Source organism: Canis lupus, chromosome 18, assembly GCF_003254725.2.
Source record: "Canis lupus dingo isolate Sandy chromosome 18, ASM325472v2, whole genome shotgun sequence".
Classification (NCBI taxonomy): Eukaryota; Metazoa; Chordata; class Mammalia; order Carnivora; family Canidae; genus Canis; species Canis lupus.
Window position 1 is genome coordinate 8,239,704 of NC_064260.1, and position 17,208 is coordinate 8,256,911.

The window sequence follows — 17,208 nt, forward strand, 5'->3', positions numbered from 1 at the left end:
GGCGCTCGAAAAGAAAATGGAAACATTCAAAGGAGGCAGTAGGAACATTTTTTTGACTGTGCAGCCAATCAAGCAATGGAATAAATTACTTGGGAAAACATTTGGGCCTCCCTAAATAGAAACATTCAGGAGAAAAGTGAGATGGAACACACATTCCCATTGTCATTATTGAGCAGTGTTTATTGAGTGTGGACAGGGTACGAGGTAGCTTTCCAAATGCAGAGGCACCCCCAGTTCCTGTGGAAAAGTGTGGGGAAGAGCTGCATGTTGGCAGCTCCCGGCTGTAGCAGAAGCCATGACTCATGAAGACCCTGTGGCTCCGTGGCAAGTTTACAAACTCTTGAGATGCCTCCTGCTCAGAAGACTGTGTCTTGGGTTGGTTATGAACACAGAAACTTTAATTATTGTGATTGTTAAGAGTAGCCCTCATAATCAATGCACTTAGGGTCCTATGCGGTATTTTATGTGCTACCATGTTTTAAACCACTACTAATCAGACAAATTATCTTTCTTGCGTATTTGATAAACTGTGATCAGTAATAACAACTATGTTGTGATGTCATGTTGAATAGGAACAGGCTGATTAACAGGTTATGGCATGGGCATGAGTACAGGCTGGAAAGATGTACATGAGGCAGAGAGAAAGGTAAAGACTAGAGAAGCCTTTGTTCTTGTCCAAAATCTTCTTGTATAATAGAATAATCTTATTATAATACTGAAGGGAGGAAATTGGTCAGCCAAAATGCACTGTGAAAGCCTTGCAAAAAGATCTGCCTTTCCTTGGAATCACTTTACTGATGGAAAATAGGAACACAGTCGAATTGATTTGTTGTTTCACAGGGAAACCATACTCTTGATTCACCTTTTGGTTACCTTCACTACTGACCACCAAATCAAGGATCTGGGAGATTTCATTAACTGTCATTTCATTGGGGCCCACTTGGGCAAACTATTCATTGACCCAGGAAATAAAACAGCACTTTTCATCATACAGAAGAAAGGACATTATGTTATCCTCCTCAAGTTTTGACTCCTGGCTAGTCAACCAAACATCCCCTTTCACTGCAGAGGTGGGCCTTTCCAATGGGGCTAACATATGACCCTTTTCTCATATTACCCTTTTTTTTTTTTCTATCCCTTTAACCTTTCTGCATCAATTGTGGGACAGTCACTTCCAGAAAACAAGGGGACAGATACTGACACTGGAACCATCAATCCCTTGGTGAAGCCCTAGAAATATCATCCCCTTGGTAAAGCCCTCCTGCAGAGGTAAAAATGGAATTACCTCTATAAAAGTGCCTTGGGAATTGTAGGTTTTCATATACACCATTGGTACAAAGTATCACAGAATCAGACATCTTCAGAAGAACACATGTCAGATTCTAGGACTTACTAACAAACCTCCTTTCAGAATATTTAACCCATCACAAAAGTCAGAGAACAGACCCAAGGAATCCACATACCCTATATAATTGCAAACACCAAATAGGAATAGCTCTCTTTGCAAGTGAAGATGAAGAGGGAAAAAAAAAAAAAGAAAAAAAAAAGACCAACGTAAGGACTTAGTTGAAAACAGAGTACTCATAATGTGGAACGTTCAGCGGAAAAGTATTCTTCCTACAATTATTTACTATTACAATTATTCAGAAATTTGGTATCCTAGAGCAGTCTAAGAAAAAGTGACCTAAAAAGATGTGATAAAGGTCAATGGAATTTAGAAAGAAATAAAGAATGAAGAAAGAGCTAAATGAGATGAGAAAGGATTGTAAAGGAACTAAATTTGCCAGAGTAGAGTTAAAATCTTTACCAGAGGCTATAAAGAACAAATTTCATATTGAATGAAATTTGACATTGATGAGAACGACACACTTCAGTGACCCTTCCAGAAAGAAGAAACATATCAAAAGATGAACATGAAGAGAAAAGATATGGCATTCCTAAAATGCAAAGCCAAGGTAGGAATGATAGATGTTCCTGGAGAGGAAAACAGACCCATTATAAGAAAACTTTCTTTTTTTTTTTTATTTTAAATTTATTTTTTATTGGTGTTCAATTTACTAACATACAGAATAACCCCCAGTGCCGTCACCCATTCACTCCCACCCCCCGCCCTCCTCCCCTTCTACCACCCCTAGTTCGTTTCCCAGAGTTAGGAGTCTTTACGTTCTGTCTCCCTTTCTGATATTTCCCATACATTTCTTCTCCCTTCCCTTATATTCCTTTTCACTATTATTTATATTCCCCAAATGAATGAGAACATACAATGTTTGTCCTTCTCCGACTGACTTACTTCACTCAGCATAATACCCTCCAGTTCCATCCACGTTGAAGCAAATGGTGGGTATTTGTCATTTCTAATAGCTGAGTAATATTCCATTGTATACATAAACCAAAGAAAACTTTCTTGAACTGGAAGAAACATTACAATGTACAGATTGAAAACAGCTAACTCAGTTTCAGGGAATGTTAATAAAAAGAAGCACCTGTGACTCTATCATGATGAATGTTTGAATTACAAAGAATAAAAAAAAACAGGGCCTATAAGCATCTATGAAGAAAATAAGAGGATAGTAACAAACTAACTTTGACAGCAACAAAAAAAATCAAGCTGACTGCAGACTTTTCTGGAAGCAAACATGTGAAGGCCACAGAGAGAGAGATCAATAGAAAGGTTAAGATTAAGAGAGTACTGCTAAATAACTGGATTCGATCAAGTTTTCACTCATATGTGATAAACCAGAAAGGCATTGTGTGATATGTGTAAGTTAATAAAATGTGTTATAGCACACATTTTGAAGACTGGCTTGTAGAAAAATGCTACAGGACAATTATGTGTTATGGTAGGATTATGAATGAAAGCTGGTGACAGATATTTGTATAAAATGTATTGTTTCCAAGGCGATTGATTGAAGTGACTTTATAAGATATTGACTTAAATTCCCAAAAGGCCCTAGGAAACTAACAGTTAATGAGATTCATGGTCTCTATATTTAGAGAAACCAGGATTTAGCTAGATTAAGTGGTGTGTCTCAGAATCTCAGTAGTACAATGGAAGAGGGCATTAGTTATCAGATTAGTATTACCTCTTTCTATTTTGATTTAATTTTAGGAAGTTTATATAAGAAAAATGAAAGAGAAAAGGAAGTTGCTTAACGAGTCAATCATGCTTAAATTCCTCTTCTCTTTCCTAAGGCGAGGTTAGTGCCTATGTTGAATTAGAGTTTTCTCTAGATTTCACTCATAATCTTGTCAACTCCAACAAGAAAGGCCTTTGATAATGATGGGTTCTGACTTTTAAAGTCACTGGTATGCTCCAGGCATTGTTCTAGACACTAGGGCATAAGACATAGGGAACTAAAGCAAACGAAATCATGTGCTCGTGTCTCCCACCGTCAAGAGTTAGGCTTTGGGGATAGGCAGACCTACCTCAACTACAGCAAAGGGTACTTGTTTGAGCCTGGTAACTAACATGCTAGCTGTGGTAGTTAATGCCCTTCCTCTTTGCTATTGAGGAGACAACCCAGGATCACCAGGCATGAGGAAAACCAAAGTTACAAAAGACAAATAGAAAAAATACTGGTGGAGAAAATAAATTAAGGGCCCAGAACAGAAAGTGTCTTTTCTAAGGGCACTTTTCAAAAGTGCCCTTAGAACTATTTTAGAAGAAATTAACCCAAGGACATAAAAAAAAACAGAGACAATACAAAAGCTTTTACAGATTAAAAATATAAGTTGAAACAGAAATAAAGGAAGGGCTGGAAGGTAAAGTTGAAGATGTCTCTCAAAACACAGAGCAGAGATATGGAAAAAATATGAAAGAAAGAAAGATGAAAACAATGGAAGCATTAATCCCAAAGTGCCAACATCTGATTAATTAGCAGTCAAAGGCTGTGGTGGCACAGTTTGCTTCTGTTGTGGTGGTGGTGGTTGTTATTGTTTATGTATTAGTAAAAATAATAACTAACATTTGTTGAGGGATTTCATTTTACTGGAATCTGGGCTATGGTCCTAACCCGCAATGTCTTGATGTCTTGCTTTATTACCCTCCCAGGTTTTTTTTTTTTTTTTTTTACTGGAACAATGGGATTAGATCAGAGAAATATTTAGAAGGTAAATGAGTATGATGTGGTTATTGAGTGTATTTAGTTGTGAGGAAAAGAAAATAGTCAAGGGGTAACTCTCAGTGATTGGATGGCAACAACCAAGATCAGAAATGCAGAAGTAGGAGCAGGTTTTGCCCGGAAGAAGATACGTTCACTTTTTACATGTTGAGTTGAAGGTGCCCAAAGGATATCAGAATGAGTAAGATCAAGAGATGGTTGACTTAATAAGCTTGAAGCTCAGAGAAAAGGCTGGGCCCGAGAGAGCTTTAGGGATCACCCACATATTGGTTGAAGCCAGAGTGGATACATGCACTCAAAGAAAGTCTTGAGTGTAGACAGAGAAGAGCTGATGCCAAGGCCAAGGTAGCCTGAGGGAGAGACTTGGAAGGAGTACTCAGTGAGTGGGGATCTTGGGACCAGAGTGTCAAATGGCCAGGGGACAAGAGAGGCCTGGGGAGGAAGTGGTCAGGGATGGACACCAGTGCACTGGAATGTTCTACATAGAGGATGCTATTTGGTAGTATTTGTAAGAATGATTTTAATGTCATTCTGGGAACAAGCCAGATAACTGCTCAAGAATAAGTGAGAAATGAATTTGTCAAGTTCTTTGCCTGATTTCTGTGTGACTGGAATGAATAAGTCCTCTATCAGTAGATATTAGAGGATTAAGAGATAATGTCTGCAGATTGTTTAGCAAGGTGCCTGGCATATAATAAATGCTCAACGAATGCAGGAGGTGTACATATATGTGTATGTATTGATTTTTAAACCAATGTATCATAGTGATTGGGTGCATAAATTTTGGATCTAGATAGACTTGAATTTGTAGCTTAGCTCTGCCACTGTGTACTTGTGTAAATTTAGACCACTCACTTTATTACTGTGGGGTTTTTTTTTCATCTATAAAATGGAGGGTGAAGAAGTATCTACCTTCTAAAATGATTTCTAGGTATTATCCATTTTTTTATTATGAATAGTATACTAACTTCTGGATATTTATTTAGTTACCAGGCTGAACTCTCATACTAGTATGTGAATTCATAGAGTCAGGGTTCATCAGGTATGTAATGGTGAATACAGTCTGGTTTAATGCTGGTTTGAGTTTGTCCTCCCTAGCATTCTCTTTTCCCCAAAAGAGAAGAAGAAAGCCAGGTCTTTTGTGTATCTTTGTCCTGGGTGTTTCTGCGGGGCAGACTCCTGCTAAACTTGAGAAAGGCAACGGTGGCTCTCTGGAATAGGAAGGGAAGAGTGGACATGGCCCAGGGCAGAGAAGGAGAGGTGGATGGAAGTGGGCACCCACTTGAGGAGCAGTGGAGACTTGCAGGAGGCTGGAAGGTGCCCTGAGAGAGTAGCAACGTGTCAGACCTTTTGGGACCTTATGGCCCCAGCACCAGCCAGCTGGGAACCTCGGAATAGAGGGGTTTTCCTTTGACTAAGACCCAGGAAACATTAGAATGAGGGGAAGGCAAAAAATCATAATGAAGATTTGATTTGCCATTGATGTGTGTTGATTTGAGAACTAAAGAAATGGAATGAGCCTTGCACATGAATTTTTGCACTGAAAAATTGTACCTGTAGCAAACTCATACTATTTACCAAGACATAAATGTAACTCGCTTTTATTTCCCTGAGACTTTCCCATTATTTATATTTCTTGCTTTGTTATACTGACATAATTTGCAAAATAATTAAGATGTCACAAATTAAGAATGAGGAGCAAGTGAGGGGTGCCTGGGTGGCTCAGTCAGTTAAGTGCCTGACTCTTGATTTTGGCTAAGGTCGTGAGCTCAGGATCATGAAATCAAGCTCCACATCAGGTTCCGGGCTCCCTGGGGAGTCTGCCTGACATTCTCTCTCCCTCTCCCTCTCTCTCTCTGTCCTTCCATCCCCCTTCTCTCTCCTTCTTTTTTTTTTTTTTTTTTAAGAATAAGGAACAATTTAGCCATGACCTGCCTAGACCAAGACATCTGAGGAGGACGCAGGTGAAATAGATGATGATCCCTCCATGCATTCCAGCCCATGAGACTGGGAAACTAGTTGACCTCTCCTACCCCTCACTACTCTCCACCATCTCAGAATTTAGGTTCAAGGGACAATTGGGAGATGCCAAATTGAGTGAGGTTCATTCACTGGCATTTGGCAAACTAAAGGCTCATGGTAGAAATTCAATGCAATTATAGAAAAACAAAGTAAGTTACCTATCCTGACCACAAATGTATGTAGATTAAGACTCATTCCCACTCTTATTCCAATGTTTCTGGAAATTTCTACCTTGTGTAATATCCTCATGAAAGTAGGTACAGCAAAAACCAGTTGAATTCTATTATGCAAACCAGGGACTCATAAATTAATTTTTTTCATCATTAATTCCTTTATTTTTTTAATTAATTTTTTAATTTAAATTCAATTTGCTGACATATAGTATAATATCCAGTGCTCATCCCATCAAGTGCCTTCCTTAGTGCCCATCACCCAGTCACCCCATCCCCCTACCTACCTCCCCCTCTGTAACCCTTCGTTTGTTTCTCAGAGTTAGGAGTCTATCATGGTTTGTCTTCTTTTCTAATTTTTCCCCACTCAGTTTCCCTCCTTTCCCTTGTAATCCCTTTCACTATTTCTTATATTCCACATATAAGTGAAGCCACATGATGATTGTCTTTCTCTGTCATCCTTGCGCAGGGGCCATACTAATCTTCTCTGTATCGTTCCAATTTTAGTATATGTGCTGCCGAAGCGAGCACGATTGTCTTTCTCTGATTGACTTATTTCACTCAGCATAATATCCTCCAGTTCCATCCACGTTGAAGAAAATGGTAGGTATTTGTTAGTTCCCTTCTAATATCTGTTAATACAGGTAATCACTACACTTAAAAGTTTTCTCATGTCATGAGAAATGAATATAGAGATACCACATATACTGTATTTTAAGTATGAAAGTTTAAGGTCAATTAATGTTTGTCAGCCTTTCTCTCCATCCCAAATCAAGGCCTTCAGAGAATTGTCCTTCCCAGTAATCCCTTCCAAAGGGCTCTATGCTTCCACACCTCCTCTTTACACTATACCCACTCACTTTGCTCCACTGTGGGTAAGCTACCAATCACTCTGTTTTCACCCTAAAAGCTTACTACACCATCTAGATGCTGACATTGAGTCTTCTGTGGACATTCTCCTTCCACTCAAGCAGGCCTACTTTCCTGTCACTCCCAGATCCTTCAGAACCTGGGAGTGGGTAGGAGCCACTCAGGATTCTTATTGCTACCCACTGCTGCTCTGAGTAAGAAGGCAATTGAGTTTAGAGATAACATGCATGGACTTTAGTGGGATTAAAATCCTGGCTCCACCAGAGCACATCCTTGGACAAGTTATTTTGTGTTTCAGAGCCTCGGTGGCTTCATTTGTAAATAGCAATGATATGAAAACCTACTTGAGCAGGCCATTCAAAGGGTTGAAGGAGATCACACATTTATCAAGCATATTGACCCAAGCCCAGCAGAGGTGTTTGACAAATAATAACTAACAATGGCATCACCTTTATTACATTTTCACTTTCGTATAAAATCAGCTTGAAGGCATTGGGTATCCAGTTGCACATGTTCTGTGCCTAACCCCACCTCAGTTTTTTAATTCATCCTATCCTCTCCTACAGATCTTTGAATTCCTTAACACCAAGGATTTTTCATTCTTGCTCCACATAAGAAATCTATCCCCATGGCCACATCTTGTACTTTTTCACTGTTTAGAACTGTTCGTCTTCTGAAATCTTGAACTTCGATATTCCGTTCTCTGAGAAACACTTCCTGTCAACTCTCTCTGGCTCCAAACACACCATTTCACATCACCAATGCCGCTGATTCCTGGATAATTATGTTTTCCACAAACGATCAGTTGCTTTCTGGCTTCACTTCTTTTTGCCACGTCCAGATCCCCGAAGTCACCTACCACCTCCTTATTGACATTTCCTTTTAGCTCCACTCTTTGCTGCCCTTTCCTGGCTTCCTGCCCCACCAGAACCTGAGTCTAGATCCCTCCACATGTGCTGCCCAATGTGGTAGCCAGTCAGGACAGGCACACGTGGGCTGCAATGACTATCGCGCAGCACCAATGATGGAACATTTTCATCATCACAGGGTGCTACTGGACAGCAATGCTTTAAACAATTTACTTTTTCTCTTCTACACCTTGTGGTGAAGGACACTGATGGATTAGACAGAACAGCTATGTGGTTAGTGCCCCTTGAAACTTTAGTGTGTTCAACCTCAAGGATCCTTAAGAATGCCTGAAGCTGTTCTGAATTAGCTCTGAATTAGCTCTGCCTCCTACCTCCTTTGGCCACCATTACAAAATTTCAACTGGTTCCCCAAACCTGCCACTTACTGCCTCCACCACCTAAAGGTTCATCACTCTCAGCAGATGCACTGGCCTTCCCTTTTCACTGCAAAATCAATTATGATTAATAAGAATTCTCTTAATTCCCTACTCTGTCAGTTATAACCACATCTCTCTATGCCCACACTTTGTTTTTTCTCCCTAATATTTACAGATAATCTTTCCACCTGTGCTTAGGATTCCCTCATCAGCCCACAAATATTTATCGAGGAGCTACTAAGTATAAGGACAATCTTAGGTTCTGAGATTTAGCTGTTAACAAAACAGTGTCCCTAGCCTTATTCTTATATTGTCAGGTAGACAGCAAAGAAATATCTGAAAAGGTCATAAGCAGAATGAAAAAAAAAAAAACAGGCTGGGTATTAGGGAGTGGACTCCACTCCATTAGGGTAGAGTCAATTGCTATTTTAATAAGCAGCCAAGAAAGGCTTTATTGTCAACGCAAACCCTATCAAAATATCATTGACATTTTTCACAGGGCTGAACAAAAAGTCCTAAAATTTGTATGGGACCAGGAAAGAGCCCAAATAGTCAGAAGGAGGTTGAAAACGAAAATCAAATCTGGTGGCCTCACAACCTCAGACTTCAAGCTATAGTACAAAGCTATAATCATCAAGACAGTGTAGTACTGGCACAAAAACAGACACATAGATCAATGGAACAGCCTAGAGAACCCAGAAATGGCCCTCAACTCTATGGTCAACCAATCTTTGACAAAGCAGGAAAGAATATCCAACAGGAAAAGGATGTTAATCCTTTCAATAAATGGTGCTGAGGAATTGGACAGCCACATGCAGAAGAATGAAACTGTACCATTTTCTAACACCATACACAAAGATAAACTCAAAATGGATGAAAGACCTAAATGTGAGACAAAAATCCATCAAAATTCTAGAGGAGAACAGGCAACAGTCTCTTCAACCTTGGCCACAGTAACTTCTTGCTAGAAGTGTCTCCAAAGCAAAGGAAATAAAAGCAAAAATGAACTATTGGGACTTCATTGAGATATAAAGCTTCTGCACAGCAAAAGAAACAATCAACAAAACTAAAAGGCAACATACAGAATGGGAGAAGATATTTGCAAATGACATATCAGAAAAAAGTCTAGTATCCAAGATCTATAAAGAACTCATCAAACTCGACACCCAAAAAAGCTAATAATCCAGTCAAGAAATGGCAGAAGATATGAACAGACATTTCTCCAAAGAAGACACAAATGGCCAACAGACACATGAGAAAATGCTCCACATCACTTACCATCAGGGAAACGCAAATCAAAACCACAATGAGATACCACCTCACACCAGTCAGAATGACTAAAATTAACAAGACAGGAAACAACAAATGTTGGTGAGGATACAGAGAAAGGGGAACCTTCTTACACTATTGTAGGAAGGCAAAGTGGTGCAGCCACTCTGGGGAACAGTATGGAGCTTCCTCAAGAAGTTAAAAAGAGCTACCTTACAATCCAACAATTGCACTACTAGGTATTTACCCCAAAGATACAAACATAGTGATGTGAAGGGACATGTACACCCCGATGGTCACAGTAGCAATGTGCACAATAGCCAAACTGTGGAAGGACCTGAGATGTCCATCCACAGATGAATGGATAAAGAAGATGTTGTGTATATATACAATGGAATATTACTCAGTCACCAGAAAAGATGAATACTTACAGTTTATTTACCAATGTGGATGGAACTTGAGAGTATTATGCTGAGAGAAATAAGGCAGTTTGAGAAAGATAATTAGCATGTGGTTTCACTCATGTGGAATATAAGAAACAGTGTAGAAGATCATAGGGGAAAGGAGGGAAGTTATCAGAGAGGGAAAGAAAACAAGAGAGAGTCTTAACAATAGGAAATAAACTAAGGATTGTTGGAGGAGAAATAGGTGGAGGGATGGGGTAATTTGGTGATGGGCATGAAGGAGGGCATGTGATGTGATGAGCACTGGGTGTTAAAGGCAACTGATAAATTATCTGAAACTAATGATGTACTACATGTTGGCTAATTGAATTTAAATTAAAAGAAAAATAAAGGCCTTATTGAACTGGAGACAACTGAGAAGAGAGTCAGGAAGTGAGCCAAGAAGCTGTCTGGTGGAAAAAATGAGGAAATTCCTAGCAGCAGGAGTAGTAAGTGCAAAGGCTCTGGGGCAGGTGTGGGCCTAGTATATTGGAAGGATCGCAAAGGGGCCTATATGGGCGGACTATAAGTGCAAAGATAACAGAGAAGATGTGGTCAGGGGCATAGGTGGATCACGTAGCTCCTTTTGGCCACAGTAAGAACTTTGTGTTAAGAAGCCATGGAATGGTATGAGTAGGGGAGAGATCTCATCTGACTTATATTTTTTAAAGAGTCATTTTGAGTGTTGAGTTCTGATCATTCTATAGAGGAAAGGATGGAACTAGGGATATTTGCTAGGAGGTTATTGCAATAATTCAGGCGTAGTGACAAATTTAGGTCAATTGGGATGGGGGGTTAGTTAGCCTAAGTGGGGTGGCAAGAAGTGACCTGCAAACAAGCCTATTTTTCTTAAAGATTTATTTTATTTATTTTAGAAAGGGAGAGTGTAAACAGGGTGGGGAGGGGCAGAGGAAGAGAGAAACACAAGCAGCCTCCCCGCTGAGGATGAAGCCTGATGTGGAACTAGATCTCATGACCTCGACCAAGAGTTGGACGCTCAGCAGACTGCCTCACGATGGGGCCTATTTTTAAATCAGTCAAAAGAGGATCACAGACTATGCCTGAGATATTATAGGAGAAGGGACCAGCAAGGGGCAAGCAGCCAGCCCCATGCGTGGCATCTTTCTAATACCCTTAATTCTAAAGCCATGTAACAAAAATCTAAAGGGTATTTCTCTGAGAGAAAGGGATGTGCTCCCAAGTTGGCAGAGGGGCAGTGGCCACAGGGTTGTGTTGACAGCTCCTGCTCATGGTTTTAGCTCTTCTCCAGGGCTCCAGAAACCACCAGCACATACCTCTCCAGCTAAAGGTCTAAGACTACGATCTAAATGGTATTCAGATAAGTAGGAAAGAGGAAAAAGGAGACTGCATCTACTATTTTGAATGGAACCACAAAAGAGTCCAAATAGCCAAAGCAATCTCAAAAAAGAAGCATGAAGCCAGAGGCATCACACTTCCTGATTACCATGTTATCTTACAAATTACAAAGCTATAGCAATCAGAAAGGTACAGAAAAACAGACACATCCACCAGTGGAACAGAATGGAAAGCTCTGAAATAAACCTATGCACATGTGGTCGATTAATTTGCAACAAAGGATCCAAGGATATACAATGAGGAAAGAACAGTCTCTTCAATAAATGGTGCTGGGAAAACTGGACAGTTGCATGCAAGAGAGCGAAACTGGAAAACTGGACCCCCTCCCTGTCTTAGGGGTCAAAAAGTCAACTCAAAATGAAGTAAAGACTTGAATAGAAGACTTGAAATCATAAAACTCCTAGAAGAAAACATAGATGGTAATGTAAGCTCCTTGACATCATTCTTGGTGATAAAATTTTGGATTGGACACCAAAAGCAGTGACAATAGAAGCAAAAATAAACAAATGGGACCACATCAAACTAAAAAGCTTCTGCACTGCACAGAAAACAATCAACTAAATGAAAAAGGCAACCTACTGAATAAGATGAAATAGCTGCAAACTGCATATCTCATAAGGGGTTAATAAGCAAAAGTAAAGAATCCACACCACTCAGTAACAACAGAAACCAATCTGATTAAAAAGTGGGCAGAAGAGCTGTATAGACATTTTTCCAAAGACAGGTTCATGAAACAGTGCACAAGAACACTAGTACAGATGGCCAAGAGGTACATGAAAAGGTGCACAATAGCACTAGTCACCAGGGAAGAGCAAATCAAAACCACAATGGGATGTCACCTCACACCTGTTAGAATGGCTTTTATCAAACTGACAAAAGACAGCAACAAGTGTTGGCAAAGATGTGAAGAAAAGGGCATCCTTCACTGTTGGTGGAAATATAAATTGGTGCAGACACTGTGGAAAATAGTGTGGAGGTTCTTCAAAAACTTAGAAGTAGCGTGACCATACGGTCCAGTAATCCTGCTTCTGGATATAAATCCAAAGGAAAGAAAAAAACCACTGTCTCAGAAAGAGGTCTGCACCCCCATGTTCATTGCATCATTATTCACAATAGCCCAGACATGGAAATAACCTAAGTGCCCACTGACTGATAAATGGGAAAAAAAAATATATAGTATAGAGATAAAATGGAATATTATTCGGCCACGATAAAGAAGGACCTTCTGTCATTTGCAACAACGTGGATGAACCTCGAAGGCATCATGGAAAGCAAAATAAATCAGAGAAAGACAAATACTATTTGATCTCTCATATATGTGGAATTTAAAATATATGAACTCACAGATACAGAGAACGCAGACTGGTGGTTATCAGAAGTGGAGTGTGTGAAATGGGTAAAGATAGTTAAAAGGTACAGACTTCTGGGCAGCCCGAGTGGCTCAGTGGTTTAGCACTGCCTTCAGCCCAGGGCATGCTCATGGAGACCTGGGATCAAGTCCCACATCAGGTTGCCTGCATGGAGCCTTCTTCTCCCTCTGCCTGTGTCTCTGCCTGTGTCTCTGTCTCTGTCTCTCTCTCTCTGTCTCTCATGAATAAATACATAAAATCTTTTTTTTTAAAGGTGCAAACTTCCAATTATAAGATAAATAAGTTCCGGGGGTCTAGTGTACAGCATAAAAATAAAAATAAAAGTTAAAAGAACAACTTTAAAATTGGAGAGAGAATGGAATGGAATGGAATGGAATGGAATGGAATGGAATGGAATGGAATGGAATGGAATGGAATGGGATGGAATGGAATGGGATGGAAAGCTCAGCAACAGATAGATCAGGGGAATGAAGTATATACTGTTTATATTTATACACACTCACTGAGTGATAAGAATGGCATTCCAAAAAAGAAGAATCAATAAATGATTCTGATTAAGCTTTGAAAAAAATTTTTGAGGTTAAGCTCTTCCTTGTTCTGCATGCCAAAATATAGCCCAAATATCTTGGATCAAAGAATTGCCAAAAATGTAAAAAAACAAAACAAAACAAAACAAAACAAAAAAACAAAACAAAAACAAACCTTTAGAGAACTATATAGATGAATATCTACTTGATTCCGTGATGGAGGGATGCCCGTGTGGCTCAGCGGTTGAGGATCAGGGCATGATCCTGGAGTCCGGGGATTGAGTCCCGCATCAGGCTCCCTGCATGGAGTCGGTTTCTCCCCTGCCTGTGTCTCTGCCTCTCTCTCTCTGTCTGTGTCTCTCATGATTAAATAAATATAATCTTAAAAAAAATAATTCCCTGATGGAGAAGAAGCTTCTGTGTAAAGTACAAGATTTCTACATCAGTCTACAGAAGAATATAAATTCTTTTTTGGTCAGAAACACTATAAACAAAATTAAAGGGCAAAGAACCAACCAAGAGAAATTAAAACAATATGTAGCCGACAACGGGTCAGAGTCCTTGATATAAAAAGTTCTTGTTAACAGTAAGATATATTTTAAAATATATACATACATAATATAAATTTATATGTAATGAAATTTTATTTAACATATAAAATTATATGAGTCAAGTTCTCATAAATAAAAGATATAAACAATGGGCAAAGATATGAACTACTCAGAAGAAAGCTGTTCAGATGGACAATGATATGTTTTATCCCAACTAATAATCAAAAAACAGAAGTTAACATGAACCATATATCATATTTGGCCTGGGGAAAGACAACACCACCCAGGCCAGAACGCAGGAGAAGAGCCATGCCTCTATGGTATCGGTTGTAATGGAAAGAGGTAAAACTCTTTAGGGGGGCGATTTGGTGATATAGAGGAAGATTGCATGCTCTTAGATCCAATAATTCAACTTCTGGGAATTTAACTTAAAAAATAATTTTAAAAAATCAGAGATATATTCGAAAGAGTAAAAAAATCTATCTGCAGTACTATAATTCGTAAAATTTTGGAAACAAATTCAATGCACAGTAATAGTAGACAGGGTTAAAAATAAAAGCACATCTAGATGATAGATTACTCTTCAGTCATTAATATTTTCAAGGACTCGGGCCATGGAAAACAGTCACCATATCATGATAAATGAAAATTATTATACAAAATTATGTTACCAGTATGGCTGCAATTTCGTTTTACGTATATATATAAAGCACGGTGTGTATATATCGATGGCGTATATATATGGTAGGTACATGGTATATATGTGTGTGTAAATGAACATCGTTAATAATCGTTAATAATTTTAATAATCATTTCTGGGAGAGATGATTAAGTGATATTTGTACTTTTATATTCATCTGTATTTTCTACATTTTCTACCAGAATGTGTGTTACTTTGAAAACCAAGATAGATGCCATTTAAAAAAGCCCTAATTTTGTACTGGGAGCTGCTGGAGGAGGGAGAGGAAGGTGCCCCTCGAGGCTGGCTTCACGGGGCTTCACGTTGGGTACAGATGCACCAGGAGAGGGCGCCTCCGCCTCTCCCCACAGGCAGGATGGCTCAGTTACCCATCAGGGCCCTGGGATGCTCCCCAGGGCCTCAGGATCTCAGCTGGAAACATCTCTCATCCCTGGTGATCACATTCTTTTCCTGGGTCTCCCAGAAATTTGTGCAGAAGAAGGACACGTGGACCTGAACGCCCCGCAAGAGTTCCCTCTGGTCACTCTCTTGACAAACACCCAGTGTGGACAGCCTGAGTTGGGTCACCCCTCTGCCCCGGTTCCACCTCGGTGGCTGCTAGAAACCAGGGGTCCCCCCCTCCTCAGCACTGGCTCTGCCTTACTGGCCACACACCCGGGTTTGTCAGGTGGCCCCATCCACACCTCCCACCTAACAGGCTGCCCCGGCCACCCGGGTCCCTGAGCCCTACCTTGCTCTGGAAAAAGTCCGTGCTATTCTCCTCGGTACCGGTTAGGGGCAGCAGATATCCTGGCATCCTCGGTTGCCTAAAGGGAGCTTCCAATTTGGAGATCCTTGAATTGCTCTGTGTTGTATTCCTGGCCTGCCAGGACCTTCCTGACCAGCCTTCTGGAAGCCTGAACCTTTCACCTAGTAGCGCGCCTGCGACTCAATATTGAGCAAAGGTGACTCTGAGCACCGAAGCGTCCTGGATAATTATTGGACTCTGCCTCAGGCGAGCCACTCTCATCGCTCTGCGGGTATTACAGGCCCCAGACCTCTCCTTGGGTCTATCATACTGTCTCTCCCACACGCCTAAGTTAAGCTTTATTTTGACTCCTTAAGAACCCCTCTGGCTGGGCCTGCAAGCAACGGAGGAGCAAAGACATCTATAAAATTGCTTCTGTAAGAGCCCCGAACATATATTTATATGTATGTTCCAAACACACACACATAAACACGTACATGTAAAAATCCTAACAATGGTTATTTCTGGGAAGGATGCTCATAGGGGATTCACATCTCTTATATTTATCTATACTTGCCTCATTTCATACAAAGAATGTGTGTTAGGGGGAGAGGGGCCAGGGCCCCTGACCAGCCTGACAACTTTGCTTGCTCGAAATGCTTTACAAAAGCAACAGTGGCTTGATGCTGAGCGCCCGAGCATCCTTGAACCAGAGTCTCCTTTTGGTTTCATCCCCTTGTTGCTTGTCAGCAACTCTGCATCTGGCCGATGCAGGTGGGGACACTGGGGATTGCGCGGTGACATTCTAGCCAGCGACAGAACCATCGTGTGTGGCCCTATCCCGCCGGCGGGAGCTGTCTCTCCCGGTGGCTTCTCATAGTGCGCTTGCCCATCTTTCCAGGGCTTTGCAGAGCAGGACACCGACAGTTCAATTCAGTGGGCAGAACTTTCTGGAGAAAGGAGAAAGCAACACTTGCTATGTAGCAGGCAGGCTGTCTGTGCTTTGTAGGCTCGGCTCCTGACTCCTCTCAGCAACCCTCTGAAGGGGGTGCCATGATTCCCAGCGTTCATTTGTCAGGATCTGAGCCACTCAGTGGACATTTGCGGACATTAAACATGGTAGAAGACGAATGCGAACCCAGGCAGTCCAGCTGCCCAACCAACTCCCTTCACCGTCACCTTTCCGCACGTCTTCAGATGGACCTTTTGCTAATTCAGATCGCTGGGGGTGCAGAGCCTGGGCCTTCAGTCACCAGGAGGCCATGGGTTGCTGCATCCACCCAGATCATTCGGGTCCTCTTCACGATGGGTTGTCCTGTCCAGTCAGATGTCACCAGGGCCAGTGTAAACCAAGAGTCATTTGGGATGCAATGGGTCTAGAGGCCACCTCCATCTTAAGCCAAGGAAGAAGCTGTTCTGGGGAGGACCTTCCTTCTCGGAACAAGGACCCTTGGTGAGATTTGGCCTTTCCATGCCTCCATCTGAAAGCTAAGCTCTTCTCTGGGAGTTTGGATTGAAGGTTAGGGATGATGGCTCAGAGGGGGAAAGTGTGAAATGGTAATCGCTTTCATATGACACTTGAGAAATGTTATAATAAAGCTGAGTAAATTGGAGCATGAGTTAGCCCGGTCTTTTGCCTAATGATGTCACCCACTTTCTGCTTCCTCCAGCCTATGATTAATAAAAGGGGGATTATTACAGTAACTCATTCCTAGTGGGCAGCAGTGACGTCAGCAACAGCTGAGCAAACTGACTACATTTAGTCGTGCGTGTGTA

The 17,208-nt window shown here is 40.9% G+C and overlaps 1 long non-coding RNA gene and 1 other non-coding gene across 4 annotated transcripts in view; both read right to left on the minus strand.

Moving 5' to 3' along the window:
• The window catches only part of LOC112661380 (uncharacterized), a 111,938-nt gene that overhangs the window by 78,101 nt on the left and 16,629 nt on the right, over positions 1-17,208 (minus strand). The gene's annotated exons all lie outside the window — the stretch shown is intronic.
• Positions 6,743-6,844, minus strand: LOC112661542 (U6 spliceosomal RNA). The gene has a single exon (XR_003137774.1). It is a non-coding gene; the product is annotated as a U6 spliceosomal RNA (small nuclear RNA).